We start from the raw sequence: 15,896 nt of genomic DNA on the forward strand, positions 1-15,896 counted from the left end.
GGGATTCATTTTGTATGTTCTGAGTGTTGTTTTGTTCGTGAGCAAAATGTAGAGAGTGTCACAAGATGCACTCTCTGGCCAAATCCCCTCAGCAACACACAGACTTCCCGGCTGGGGGCAAACACCAGCGACTTCAAAACCTGCTGCCTAAGTTTCACTCAGAGCTTTGCTTAAACTCATATGCCATATGCAAAACAGCTTCATCTCTACCCAAGGGCAGATTTTAATAAAGCAATATGTTAAAGATGAACTAAACCTCATAAAGGCAACGTTTCCTCTGTAAAACCAGCCTATGGAGGCTCTTCACCAAAAGCAAATATCCTCAGAACACTACAAAGTTTCCTACGTCTACTATGTTTCATCCAATTAGGGAGTGCTCATTCTGCACTGGCTGCTGCCTTTCACATGCTTCCTCTGTTGTGGTTGCGGCCCATGACTGGGAACTTTTAAGAGAAGTGGATGATGAAGAGCTCATTAGTCATCCTCCCCTTTCAAAAAACACAGGAAGGAATGCATCGGGCTTTCAACTAAAAACCACAGACACGTCCACCAACTCTCCAACGTCAGCCCCTGCAGAACAACCACGCAAAACACACAGGGCAGACATGACTAAGGAACTCGCAAATGTTCTGTAGAATACCAAAATATATTTTGGGGCAGGGCATGGTCAGATTGAGTTGTGCTGGAACTGGTGAGAGGGCACTTAACACTAGGCTAGACCAGGCCGATAAACTACGGCAAGCAGAAGGGGAAGAGGGATGTTGATCTGAGATCTGCTACATACTACCACGCCTGGCTGCTCCATCCAAATTAGGAGTACTGCAGTGGACAGAGAGAGAGAGAGAGAGAGAGACCCTAAGACCGAGTAGGAGAGATGAGTAAGACAAACAGACAAACAGAGAAATTAGGAACAACCTGTCCTGCTGCCCACAGCCCACCAACCTGACAGCATCTCTCAGAACATGGGACTGCCAGAACAACAGCAGCATAGCACAAACTAGCACAATCATACTAGCACAAACTAGCACAATCATACTAGCACAAACCACACACAATCATACTAGCACTAACCACACAATCATACTAGCACTAACTACACAATCATACTAGCACTAACCACACACAATCATACTAGCACTAACCACACACAATCATACTAGCACAAACCACACAATCACACTAGCACTAACTACACACTATCATACTAGCACTAACCACACACAACCATACTAGCACAAAACCACACACTATCATACTAGCACAAAACCACACACTATCATACTAGCACAAAATCACACAATCATACTAGCACAAAATCACACAATCATACTAGCACAAACCACACAATCATACTAGCACTAACCACGCAATCATACTAGCACTAACCACACACAATCATACTAGCACTGAACACACACAATCATACTAGCACAAACCACACAACCATACTAGCACAACCACACACAACCATACTAGCACTAAACACACACAATCATACTAGCACTAAACACACACAATCATACTAGCACTAAACACACAATCATACTAGCACTAAACACACAATCATACTAGCACTAAACACACACAATCATACTAGCACTAAACACACACAATCATACTAGCACAAACCACACAATCATACTAGCACAAACCACACAATCATACTAGCACTAACTACACACTATCATACTAGCACTAACTACACACTATCATACTAGCACTAACCACACACTATCATACTAGCACTAACCACACACTATCATACTAGCACTAACCACACACAATCATACTAGCACAAACTAGCACAATCATACTAGCACTAACTACACACTATCATACTAGCACTAACCACACACAATCATACTAGCACTAACCACACACAATCATACTAGCACAAACCACACAATCATACTAACACAAACCACACAATCATACTAGCACTAACCACAATCATACTAGCACTAACCACACAATCATACTAGCACTAACCACACACAATCATACTAGCACAAACCACACACAATCATACTAGCACAAACCACACACAATCATACTAGCACAAACCTCACACAACCACACTAGCACTAACCACACACAATCATACTAGCACTAACTACACACTATCATACTAGCACTAACCACACACAACCATACTAGCACTAACCACACACAATCACACTAGCACTAACTACACAATCATACTAGCACTAACCACACACAATCTTACTAGCACTAACCACACACAACCATACTAGCACTAACTACACACAACCACACTAGCACTAACTACACACAACCACACTAGCACAAACCACACTATCATACTAGCACTAACCACACACTATCATACTAGCACTAACCACACACAACCATACTAGCACTAACCTCACACAACCATACTAGCACTAACCTCACACTAGCACAACCACACACAATCACACTAGCACTAACCACACACTATCATACTAGCACAAACCACACACAACCATACTTGCACTAAGTACCCACAATCATACTAACACTAACATACTAACAGCTTTCACTTGATCCAGCATCATGATGCCTGAAGAAAAAGAAAAATGTTCGCGACATGACAAACTGTGATAGGTGCTGGATCCATATGTGATTCCTAGAGCAGCACACATCTGGACTAACATGTGTACAACCATACAAATACACACACACACCTGATCACACTCCCTACATGATTACAACCATACAAATACACACACACCTGATCACACTCCCTACGTGATTACAACCATACAAATACACACACACCTGATCACACTCCCTACGTGATTACAACCATACAAATACACACACACGATCACACTCCCTACGCAATTACAACCATACAAATACACACACACACCTGATCACACTCCCTACGTGATTACAACCATACAAATACACACACACACCTGATCACACTCCCTACGTGATTACAACCATACAAATACACACACACCTGATCACACTCCCTACGTGATTACAACCATACAAATACACACACACCTGATCACACAAAGACACAAAAACACAGAAAGATATTCCCCAACATGTAACACACACAATCACACAAATACACAGTTCATTCTGTCAGAGTAGACTGACTAGCAATGGCCTTCAGACTCTCATACAGCCAATGATCAGTGCAGATGCTAAACTTGGTCAAGACAGTTTAGCACACATTAGTGCTTTTGTTTGAACTTTTCTTTTCAGCAAATGCTGAAGCTCTGACATGAGAACACACATTTGCATGCACGCACACACACACACTTGCACTCTAGCACTCTAGTAATGCTCTTTGCTTGGCAGATGTATCACAGCAGCGAAACCCTCAGTTCTGGCTCGCTCAGAAAATGCTAATTGTATGTGAACATACACACATGTGCGCGCATGCGCACAGACACACACACACACACACACACACACACACACACACAATACCTTGTCCCTTCATTACTAGTACACATAAAAAGGATAAATATATACACAAACAAAACCTCAGTCTATGTGCATAACTCCAACACACTCTTAGCAACACTATCTCTGTCCTTGCTAAAGCCACATTTATATGAGGTACGCATGTGTGTGTATGTATGTGTACCTGTTGTGTGGTGTGTGTGAGCCATCATCCTCCCCATCGTCCATGTCCTGCCGGTAAACACTGATGTGATGTGTGTGTGTGTGTGCGCGCGCGTGCGTGCGAGAGAGCTCTGCCTTCAGCTCGATCTCTCTGCAGCATCTCCTGCTGCGCAGGTACTGGCAACCTGCACTTACAACTCACGGCCAGTAGGGGGAAACCCAGTGCCAGTAGAGCAAAATGCCGCAGGGCTCTGAGGGTTCACTCTCTCAGTGCTGACCCAAGGACAGGGTAGGCATTAACACAGCACTGTGATTAGCGGAGAAATTCACTGGAATTGAATTTTAAGGCCAAGCAACTCTTCCAGTATGCAGAAGTGTTAATAATGCCACTAATGGGGACTGTACATCTGTCTGTTTCCTAATGTGAGAATTAATTGAAAATAACTTGTTACAAATGTCTTGTTAAACAGACTTGCTTACTAAGAGTCTCCTGGCACACACAAGCCCACTACAGAATTACATTATTCTAGGGTGACCAAACGTCCGTATTTCACATCCTGTCCCGGGCGTCCCGGGTTTTTTTTTAAGTGAGTAAATGTCCTGGTTTTTAAATTACCCTTATTGGACTATCATTTGTTACTGGGGTTTATGTTGTTGACTTTTACTGAAAAGCATCTTTAATAAACCAACTGTAAATATCGTGTTATTGTAGGAATTGCGTGGACCCATGTTAAGTGAGTGCATGCCACAGTATATGTGCACCCCCCTCAACCCCCCCCCCCCCCCCCACCTCCAAGGTGTCCTGGTCTTTCCAAATGAAAATATAGTCCCCTGCATTCTGCATTACTGAATAAGTACAAATGTCAGCCACAGCCACACAAGCAGCTCTGATCTCGGCTCAGGATTCGTTATTCATTCAACCTGGTACTATGATGCACAGACCTGATTACAGTGTAAGGTGGTGAGAACGTTCACAGGTCAGCATGTGTGTGTGTGTCTATAAGACATCATGCTACAACATGAGGGTCCCTCAGTAGAGAGACACAGGGCCATTATTTCTTTCATGGAGATGGACAGCTTTGTGAGATGTCTATCCCTCCTCCATCCCCACACACATGTTCTTCCACACTTAAGAGGGGCAATAACAAACTCTTTCTGGGTTTATGAGGAGCACCCACAAGACAACTCATCTCCTTCACACACACCTCACACAGCCTCACACCCGACACACTTCTGCACACCCACACACAAAGCTTTACATCACATTCCACACTGGCCAAACACATCAGCAAGATGGAACTAAAGTCCTATCAATGTCCACATGAGCAGCACAGTGGTCACACTCAGAGGTTAATGGAGAGGTGATATCCGTATTCCAAGCATTCAGCAAGTGAAGTCAGTCATAACCAAGGGTGTAATTCCTCTTGAGAGCTGCATTAATCATGGCCTGCTGTTGCCAATAAAGTGAACAGCATCAACTGGAAGGTTGTGCACACGTGGCAGTGCTGCATGGTTCACATGGTCGTTCAGACACGACCACCTTCCTCTGAGGGACACGACCACCTTCCTCTGAGGGACACGACCACCTTCCTCTGAGGGACACGACCACCTTCCTCTGAGGAACACGACCACCTTCCTCTGAGGAACACGACCACCTTCCTCTGAGGGACACGACCACCTTCCTCTGAGGGACACGACCACCTTCCTCTGAGGGACACGACCACCTTCCTCTGAGGGACACGACCACCTTCCTCTGAGGAACACGACCACCTTCCTCTGAGGGACACGACCACCTTCCTCTGAGGAACTGAATTGAAGTTCTCATACTGCAAAATCCACAAAATCTACAAATGAAAGATGAAAGAGCAAACTAACCTGACACTGTCTAGGTATATAACAGCAAACTCAAATTCTGGCCTGGTGTGTGGACATGTGGGCGATTCATTTCCTGTTTAAATTTTCTCCCCTGTTCACACTGATTTACTAGGCTTATCAGTTCTGTACACAAGTATTGTAAATCTGGCCATGGACCATCACCATCATCTAAGGTATTGCTCCCCTTTTAGATACACAAGACTGGCCAGTCATTTCTCCTAGCAAAATTTAAAAAATGTCACAATTTGTGGCTGAACTTTGAAAATGTTCAAAATAAATGTATGTCTAATACAGACTGGTAGAACCAGCCTTTAACCAAAATATGGAGACACTGACATCTGATGTCGTTTTCATCCAAAATACTCACAAACAGACACACGTTTCCTTAAACGTGATCTGACTACAGTCATTATGCATTTGTGTAATGATTTCTTGGACTGTCTGGAGACTCGTTGCTGCTACATTACCACCAGCCACTAGAGGGCACTGGTAAACGCCTCACATAAAGAGCAGGGGCCTGTGTGGCAACAGAAATTTTATCACAGCAGTATGAAAGAGGCAGGAAACCAAAATATGCTGAGTAATTTTCATCCACTTAAGAGCAAATGGAAAGTAGAAAGCAGTGATGACTGTGGAGAGTAATGAGAGTAATGGCTTCAATATGAGCTCAGGCTTCAGTCTCACAGCGGCACATTCAAATATCACATTCTAAGCTATTCAAACCATAAACTATAAAACAGTCTCATCACCTCCGGCTCTGGGGTAGAAGGACCAGGGGGTTTCTTTAGGTCAGACAGCAAGTGAGCAAGAAAGAGAATGAGAACACCCCCCCCCCCCCCCCCCCAACACAGTCATATCAGATCACATTTACCTCAGGCAGAGAAGCGGATGAGCACCCAGTGCTAAACAGGGTCTTAAGGTCATTGTGTGTGCCTGCATGTATCACCCTCTGTAACCACTTACTAAAGTCACAGCACAGACTCTGACAGCAAATGATTCAGCTTCTCTGTCCAGTCCAGTTTTGTTTGAATGGGTTTTTGCAATTATCACAAAATAGCTGCACAAAGATCTGAACAGTAGTGGCAGGAACAAAAACAAAAAACCAAAAACAAATATAAAACGATTCTCTCCTTAACCCAGTCAGTCTGTGTTTCGCCTTCCAGTAAGTCTACAGAAAGGAACTGTGAGCCCTATGATTCAAAATGTTCAAAACAATACCACGAGGAACAGCATGACTGTACCAAAGCATTACTACAGCGTTAGTGATCAGGCATGAAGGACCACAGCACAGTTACAACCCCCCTCCCCACAGACTCAGTTCAGCAGTGATGGAGAAGGTATGTGATGGATGAGGTTTCCTTCCTGTAAATCATTTTAGTCCCCAGATCTGTTCAACATCCAACATCGAAGTGTGAGTGTGTCTTAGTCATGTCTGATGAAGTGTGACTCACCAACCTAATATAGGGAACCTGTCTTCCTTTTCCTCTCTCTCTCTCTCCTGCTACCCTCCAAATTTTCCATTTTACTCTACAGCACTGAGTCACTGTCCTGCTAATAAGCGCTGACTAACTTTTCTTATAGCGCTTCCTGTTTCCTGTATCATGATAGAGGTCAGGGGTCACCAGGCCAGCTGTTAGTATTTCCGCTCTGCACATTCTAAAAAAATCTCTTTCTGTCCATTCCTCTCTGAAGTATCACACACACACACACACACACACACACACACACACACACACACACACACACACACACACACACGCACACACACACACACACACACACACACTCAAAGCTGCCAGCTGGATTTTCATCTCTGACAGCTAAAGTAACAACAGATAGTCAGTTAAGAGGAGAGGTAGGAAGAGGAGTAAGTGAACAACAAGAGCAGAGACCAAAATCTCTCTCTCTCTCTCTCTCTCTCTCTCACACACACACACACACACACACACACACACACACACACACACACACACACACACAAGAACGGAGGAAACAGAGTCTCTTGAGGTCTTTTACAAAAGAGCCACACAAAATAAACGCTGGCTCATTCTGTTCAGAGGGGAACTTTTCCTCTCTATACCCTACTCTCTCTTCAGTACTCTCTCCTTCCCTCTCTCTCACCCATCTGTCTCTCTCCTCACATCTCTCACCCTCCTCTCTTTCTCCTCCCCTGTCTTTCCATTCTCACATAACAGAAGCTTCTCTTTCTCAGACATAACTCTGAACTTACTGAGCAAAGGACAGCCAGGAAGACTAGCCTGTCAGGAGAAAACACACACGTCCTGACCCACACATGTTCATGCACATACAAACTTACAGTACAGACATTAGTGTGTACACACACGTGCAAAAGCACACACACATTGAGACTGCTGTTGGCAGGTTAGGTAACTCAGATGGCGAGGGCCTCCTTTAAATGGATGCATGATTGAATATGGCTTCATCACTTCTTTTTTTTAAAGTGTGATTGAAGAAGATGTCAGGAGGTGCAAGTTAACTCTCCCCCTCCCGCTCCAATAATTACACCTCGGTTTGTCCTGCACCTGATCATGGCAGTCACATCCATAGCAAGCCAGAGAGTTGTGGTCCAGCTATGTCACCAAGCTCCTGATAACAGAGTATTTATGTCCTGTTCCTAATAGACCCCTTCCCCCCTCTTTCCTTTCTTTCAGAAGTCAGAGGTATGGCTAGGTGCACACACACCCACACACCTTCCCAAACACACACACACCCTTCTGATAGTGCTAAAGTGACATGGTGTAGTCAGTGACATTGTCATGTCGCTCTCATGACTGTGGTGTTTTCCCTCCTTCCTCTCTCTGCCCTCAAACACCTCATTCCTGATCTCCGGCTCAGCTGCTACAGTAGTTATCAAACACAGATAAGGGGGGCAGATAATGGTGATGATGTGAGCTCAGGACAACTGCAAAAACATTTCCCTCACTCTCAATAACACAAAGATGTGGGTCAGGACTTCAGAAGACACATGCGGATCAGAACAGTACAAATTAGAATCGAGAATATTCCAGAAACACACAGTTACACACGACTACAGTCACACAGTTACTTATGGTTACAGTCCTATCAGCCCTCCATTTGAGTTTGGTGAACTTTAAACCTTTATTTTTGAGACTGATAACAGTGTATAGCCTCATTTGAAATGGATTTTCTTCCACCAGCCCTGTCCTTCATGCAGACTCATGCTGTAAATCTTATCATCATACATAAGATATCAAAGTCAGTTCTGCTTTACACATCTTGTCTTTAAACAGCCTATTAGTCATCAAGGACTAAAGAGCCTGTAGCAACATTTACTGGGCAGTTTCACAAAGAGCTGCTACTGGACTTGTGCCACTGGGTACCAGTCTGAAAGGTGTGTGTGTGTGTGTGTGTGTGTGTGTGTGTGTGTGTGTGTGTGTGTGTGTGTGTGTGTGTGTGTAAGATTGGAATGGTGAGAAAAATTCAAAGCTCCTCTGCCATTAGCCACATGGCTCAATAGAGCTTTAAAAAGACCATTATACTCTCTCTCACACACACACACACACACGCACACACACACACACACATACACGCACACGCACGCACGCACACACACACACACACGCACGCACGCACGCACGCACACACTCACTCACACACACACATACACACGCACGCACGCACACACACACACACACACACGCACGCACACACTCACGCACGCACACACATACACACGCACACACACACACACACGCGCACGCACACACGCACGCACGCACACTCACACACACGCACGCACACAGGCACACACACGCACGCACGCAGGCACACACACGCACGCACGCAGGCACACACACGCACGCAGGCACACACACGCACGCAGGCACACACTCACACACACACAACACACTCAAATACAATTACACACACAGTGAAGGAGGTCAAGCATGCTCATTAAAGAGGCTGTTTAATTTAAAGCTCCCCAAACAAACAGACCAAATGGGCGTAACTTCGCTTGGTTCTGGGCCCAGGGATGTGGAGCAGCGTTGGACCCTTAGACCCTTGTGTGTTCCCCAACACAGCAAGAGAGAAGGTAGGGCTTCACTAAACGGTGAATCTGCACTGAACAATACATCAAGTATCAACATTATGGTTTGGAACAGTGATTGTCAACTGGTGGGTTGGGACCCAAAAGTGGGTCGCGGACACGTTCTGGGTGGGTTGCGGACAGCTTGTAAAAAAAATTAATAGGCTTCTAATTTTGTACTCATCTTTTATCTTGAAAAAAAGACAGAGAGGTATATGCCAGGGCTCCAGACTGTGACTAAATCGTGACCATAAATATTTATTTGCGAGTAATATTGAAAGTAACCCGCATATATTGTATATTTTGTTAAAGCCAAAGCGATTGTATTTTATTTTTTAATTATTTGTGCTGAAACCGTTAACTTCCTGTCTTAAGCAAAGCACTTTTATTTTGAATGTTTACTTCCTGTTTAGTGCAGTTGAGAATGTGAAATTCGACTCATGAGCGAAAGTAAAAATAGGTATGGAGACTAGAGGTGGGCGATACTGGGAATTGTGATATCGATCCGATACCAAGTAAATGCAGGACAGATACCAATAACAATACTTTTTAATATTTAAGCTTCATAGGATCTAGGATAGAATTTCACCAAACATTGTATGTGACAACAAAATACTTTGTTATCACAATCAACATTTTTGTTTAGAAACAATGGATCATTATAAATAATAAAATAGTACGAATTACAGTATATAGTGCATAAACAAGGAATTACTCAGGAATTCCTCTCAGACATTTCAGTACTCCTGTGGCGTCTCTCTCCATACTGTGACGTGTCGACTCAAGGAGAGCGCTGATTGGGTGGGCCAGGCTGAGTGGGCGGGGCCAGGCTGAGACTACCTGCATGGCTGTTTGGCTGGCGCCACTGAGCCACATGACGATGCAACAACAAAAGACGAGAGGGGGGCAGGTCGCTGCTCCGTGCTGTGTGACGCAGCACTGCTCTTACAGACAGAGGAGACTGATGAATCCGCGTGCACAGCAGTCAGTGCGTGCGGAAGAGAAAAAAAGCTAGAGTATCGATCTTTTTACATGATTAATGTTCAATATCAATACCAACGTTGGTATCAATATTAACGATATTTGTATCGATCCGCCCACCTCTAATGGAGACTCGCTATCGCACTTTGTACTGGCAGCTCCTCCGAAAAGGCAAAAGGTTTGTTAGATAAAACAGCCGATATATTTTAGTATTTGTATGTATATGTGTTCATTTTGCATAAATATAAGGCAGCAAGTTAAGCTGTTATGTTTTGTATGTGTTTCAGCTCTTACGGTGATTACATAGTTATGGACATTGTTGGCGATAGAGACACAAAGAGAAGTTCAATAAAACCCATAAAATCATCAGTAAAGTCTCATCCTGGTTCATGGAGGCATGCTACAAATATAATTATTTCACTCGCCAGTGGCGACAGGTTATACAACAGAATAATTTTTTTTATGGGTGAGGATTTTTTGTCATTGTAAAAATATCCCCCATTTTCTTTTGAGTTTGTATTTTAAAAGTTAATCGATATGCTGTAGCTCCACTCACATGTTCATCTCTGCCCATCAACAAAGGCGGGAATCCGATCACGTGACTTGCGAAGCAGCAGAGCTGAAACTTTAGCACTAAGCGTTAGCTTGTTGAAAATAGCGAAGACAAAAATATCGGCTTATTCACACAGTCTACATCTCTGTGGGACCATTAGAGGATGCACTCCTTTATAACTACATAGTTTTAAGTTAATTTTAATGGGATCAAAAGTCACTCATATGCATACTAGGAAACTTGATAAAGTTTGTTTTACGTTTGCATATTCAGAATTCTTTCTTCAATAATTTTATGCAAAAATTATTCCAAAATTCTTATTTCTGGCAACCAAGACAAACATCTACAAACATCTACAAATGACCTTAACACGGACGCAAGTGGCGGTCGTAAAGGTCCCAGAGCACTGCGCACTGAGCACTGCGGTCCATCTAAGACCACCAAAGAAGTTGTATTACATTAAGTGCATCCTAAATAACAACCTACAGCTAAAATATGGGTATTTATACCATGTACCAATTTGTGGTGGTCAGTTTTTGTCAAATATTTCAATAGCTTTTAAACGGTTCATCATAAGTCCACAAAACAAGGTTATTGATTATATGCACTTAATGTTCTATAACTTGTTTTATGCTCTTATGGAGATTTAAAAAGTTATTGAAATATTTGGCAAAAACTGAGCATGTTGTTATTTAGGATGCACTTTATGTAATAGACCTTGTTTTATGGTCTTATGATGGACTGTTTAAAAGCTATTGAAAAAAAAAAAAAACTGACCACCACAAAGGTGTAAGAGATAGAAATACCCTTTCAAGAGTTTGCTGTTGTTGTTTAGGGTGCACCTAATATGTATACAAATTGTTTTTATCTTATGAAGGATTGTTTAAAAACAATTTAAATGAGTGCACAGTTCTCTGGGGACTTTACGACTGCCACTTTCATCCATGTTAAAGTCATTTGTAGATGGTGACAGTAGTACATTTAAAATAACATGTCTAATTCTGAATATGTGAACATGAAACCAACTTAACCACAGTTACAAGGAAGAGAAACACATCAGTCATGTTGGACGGCAGAGATCCTAAATAACAGCTGATCTGATGTGAGTGTTGCAATGCTTATTAGTTTGTATATTATTACGCCGCCTAGAAAAAGTTATTGGTGCCTGATTTTTTCCTTTTAGGACTCACTGGCTCCTTGAGTAATTTATTTGTCTTCAGGAAGTGGGGAGAGAGAGTGAGAGAGAGAGAGAGGGAGACTGACGGAGAAAGTGACTGTGTCACCATGGAAACAAAACACAGGTAAAGGCTACAAGCCATGTTGGACACAACCAAGTCAAGGATAAAGAGAGATGAGGCAGCCATGCGCATTTAAGGAGAAGAAGAAAATACACACACACTGAGCATGCCCACTCTGTTTACGCTCTGATCACAATAAGAGAGAGAGGGGGAGAGGGAGGGTGGAAGAGAGTCTGTCTGGGAAAGCTGATGAGAGAATCAGGTGGTGAGTCTGTCTGGTGACATAATATGATACTTAAGCTGTCTCATCCTCTGTCTCTCTACCTCTCTTCCCCTCTCCCTCCCTCTTGACATATCCTAATTTCAAAGGTTGTTTTGCTTCTTGTAAAAAACTAAGGTCAGACAGAAAGAAAGGGAAAAAGACCAGGAGAAAGGGGGGCTCTCTCCCTCTTTCCTCATCTTTCTCTTGGTCTTTTTCCCTTTCTTTCTGTCTGACTTTAGTTTTTACACACACACACACACACACCTCACGTTAAGCTATAGAGACTGCTCTACTGCTCTGCCCGCATCAAACACACAACTGGACACAGCCCAGCCCAACTCCAAGGCAAATAATTAACACTGTCGGCAGCCAAAACATGCCCTGGAATACCCTGTAAGACCCCTCATACCCTGTACAACCCCTCATGCCCTGTAACACCCCTCATACCCTGTAAGACGCCTCATGCCCTGTATGACCCCTCATGCCCTGTACAACCCCTCATGCCCCGTAACACCCCTCATACCCTGTAAGACGCCTCATGCCCTGTATGACCCCTCATGCCCTGTATAACCCCTCATGCCCTGTAAGACACCTCATACCCTGTAAGACGCCTCATGCCCTGTATGACCCCCATACCCTGTAAGACCCCTCATACCCTGTACAACCCCTCATGCCCTGTAACACCCCTCATACCCTGTAAGACGCCTCATGCCCTGTATGACCCCTCATGCCCTGTAAGACGCCTCATACCCTGTAAGACGCCTCATGCCCTGTAAGACGCCTCATGCCCTGTATGACCCCCATACCCTGTAAGACCCCTCATACCCTGTAAGACCCCTCATACCCTGTATGACCCCTCATGCCCTTTATGACCCCTCATACCCTGTAAGACGCCTCATGCCCTGTAAGACCCCTCATGCCCTGTAAGACGCCTCATGCCCTGTATGACCCCCATACCCTATAAGACCCCTCATACCCTGTAAGACCCCTCATACCCTGTATGACCCCTCATGCCCTGTATAACCCCTCATACCCTGTATGACCCCTCATACCCTGTAAGACCCCTCATACCCTGTATGACCCCTCATGCCCTGTATGACCCCTCATACCCTGTATAACCCCCATAACCTGTAAGACCCCTCATACCCTGTATGACCCCTCATGCCCTGTATAACCCCCATACCCTGTAAGACCCCTCACACATGATGCACATGTGAGGTAGAGACTAAGAAGGAAGCAGTTCAAACAGCAGTTTGACAGTAGACATGACTTAATCCTAACAACTGTGATATGACTGCAGTGAGCACTGCAGAACTGACACACCTGGTTACAGACAGACAGAGAGACGGACACACAGAAAGAATTATAAGATAGAGCAACAGAGAGCAGAGAGAGAGAGAGAGATAACTGCAGAGAGAATGGGGACAGACTTAAGCAGACATGGTCTGTTTGTAAATACATGTAAAGATTCATAACTTACTTTCTTTCTTTGGTTTATTCTCTCTTTCCCCACCCTGCCCAGTCATGCCCTGTAGTGTGCTCTGCTGAAAGTTTGCCTTCCATTTTGGTTACTCCAAACTCATTCATCAGAGACAACCTGGCTCTCTTTAAAGCAAACAGCAAGGGGAAAAAAGAGGAGCTTTTAAGAGCGTGATGATTTTTGAGGAGAGAGAAACCACTAATTACACCCAGACTCAAAATGGCTCTCTGGCCATGTCAGCTGGTGTTGGGCAGCAGCTATTTCCCCTCTGTTAAAGGCAGCTAAATCTCCAAACAGAGAGTGGTGGTAGCAGCCCTGTGAAGCACGCCTGTCTGACCCAAGCTGTGAGTCATATTGACCGATAAAAATGCAGTCCTGGGGAATGCTTTGTAAATGATACAGCCAGCTCAAATAAATCTGCCGGCTGAAACTAGAGGCGTTCAGCAGGGTAGTTTGGGTCATGTTAGTAATTCTTCCCAAAGGACAGAAAAGTGATATTCTGCTGCCGTAGGAGAATACCCCTGTCACCACAAATCTGACATGGGGGCGCGCACGCACGCACACACACGCACGCACACACACACACACATGCGCACACGCACACACACATGCACACACACACACACACATGCACACACACACACAAACATGCACACACACACACACACGCACACGCAGGCACACACACACGCACACACACACACACACACGCACGCACGCACATATCAGAGAAAAAGAAAAAGAGTAATGAATGACAAATACACAAACTGGCACCATGGTATATCCTACACACACTAATCCTGATAATGACAAAAATGAAACTTTTTTGCTTCATAAAAAGGTAGGTGTCTTCTTGACACCAAACTGCTCTCACTTGGGTGCAACTGCTAGAGTGGTAGAGGCACTTGCTGAGGTTCCTGTTACCATGCACATCCTCGCTGAGGTTCCTGTTACCATGCACACCCTCGCTGAGGTTCCTGTTACCATGCACATCCTCGCTGAGGTTCCTGTTACCATGCACACCCTCGCTGAGGTTCCTGTTACCATGCACACCCTCGCTGAGGTTCCTGTTACCATGCACACCCTCGCTGAGGTTCCTGTTACCATGCACACCCTCGCTGAGGTTCAAATCATCAGGCACATCCTCGCTGAGGTTCCTGTTACCATGCACACCCTCGCTGAGGTTCCTGTTACCATGCACACCCTCGCTGAGGTTCAAATCATCAGGCACACCCTCGCTGAGGTTCAAATCATCAGGCACACCCTCGCTGAGGTTCCTGTTACCATGCACACCCTCGCTGAGGTTCCTGTTACCATGCACACCCTCGCTGAGGTTCCTGTTACCATACACACCCTCGCTGAGGTTCAAATCATCAGGCACATCCTCGCTGAGGTTCCTGTTACCATGCACACCCTCGCTGAGGTTCAAATCATCAGGCACATCCTCGCTGAGATACCCTTCTCTGTCCACACCCTCCCTGAGGCTGTAGTAAGTTGATCCACTTCAGCTCACAAAGCCGCTGCCAGGGAAACACACCTGGGCTTTTGTGTCTTACATGCACCCAACATGCAGATCTTTTTTACACACACACACACACACACACACACACACACACACACACACACACACACACACACACACACACACATATGTGCACACACTCATACACACACTCACACAAACATCTGCATACACAGTGTATCTCTGTCTGACTATTAGTCAATTAGTCAAGTCTGACTATTTAAGTTCTTTGTTTTATCAGGCCGTGATAGACTTGCTTATCTCCAAGCGTCAGACTTGACTAATTGAATTCACAGGAGCAGATGTGATCAGTTCAGTGTGTCAC

The 15,896-nt window shown here is 44.5% G+C and overlaps 1 protein-coding gene across 12 annotated transcripts in view; it reads right to left on the bottom strand.

The window, feature by feature from the left end:
- The window catches only part of nav3 (neuron navigator 3), a 373,704-nt gene that overhangs the window by 189,292 nt on the left and 168,516 nt on the right, over window positions 1-15,896 (bottom strand). The window contains exon 1 of one of the 12 annotated variants that reach the window (XM_076989744.1): window positions 3,614-3,727. The exons of the other annotated variants lie outside the window; for them this stretch is intronic. The gene's annotated coding sequence lies outside the window, so the exon portion shown is untranslated. Of the gene's footprint in view, window positions 1-3,613; window positions 3,728-15,896 lie in introns of those variants that run through there. 12 annotated transcript variants of the gene reach the window in all.

Source organism: Brachyhypopomus gauderio, unplaced genomic scaffold, assembly GCF_052324685.1.
Source record: "Brachyhypopomus gauderio isolate BG-103 unplaced genomic scaffold, BGAUD_0.2 sc70, whole genome shotgun sequence".
Lineage (NCBI taxonomy): Eukaryota > Metazoa > Chordata > Actinopteri > Gymnotiformes > Hypopomidae > Brachyhypopomus > Brachyhypopomus gauderio.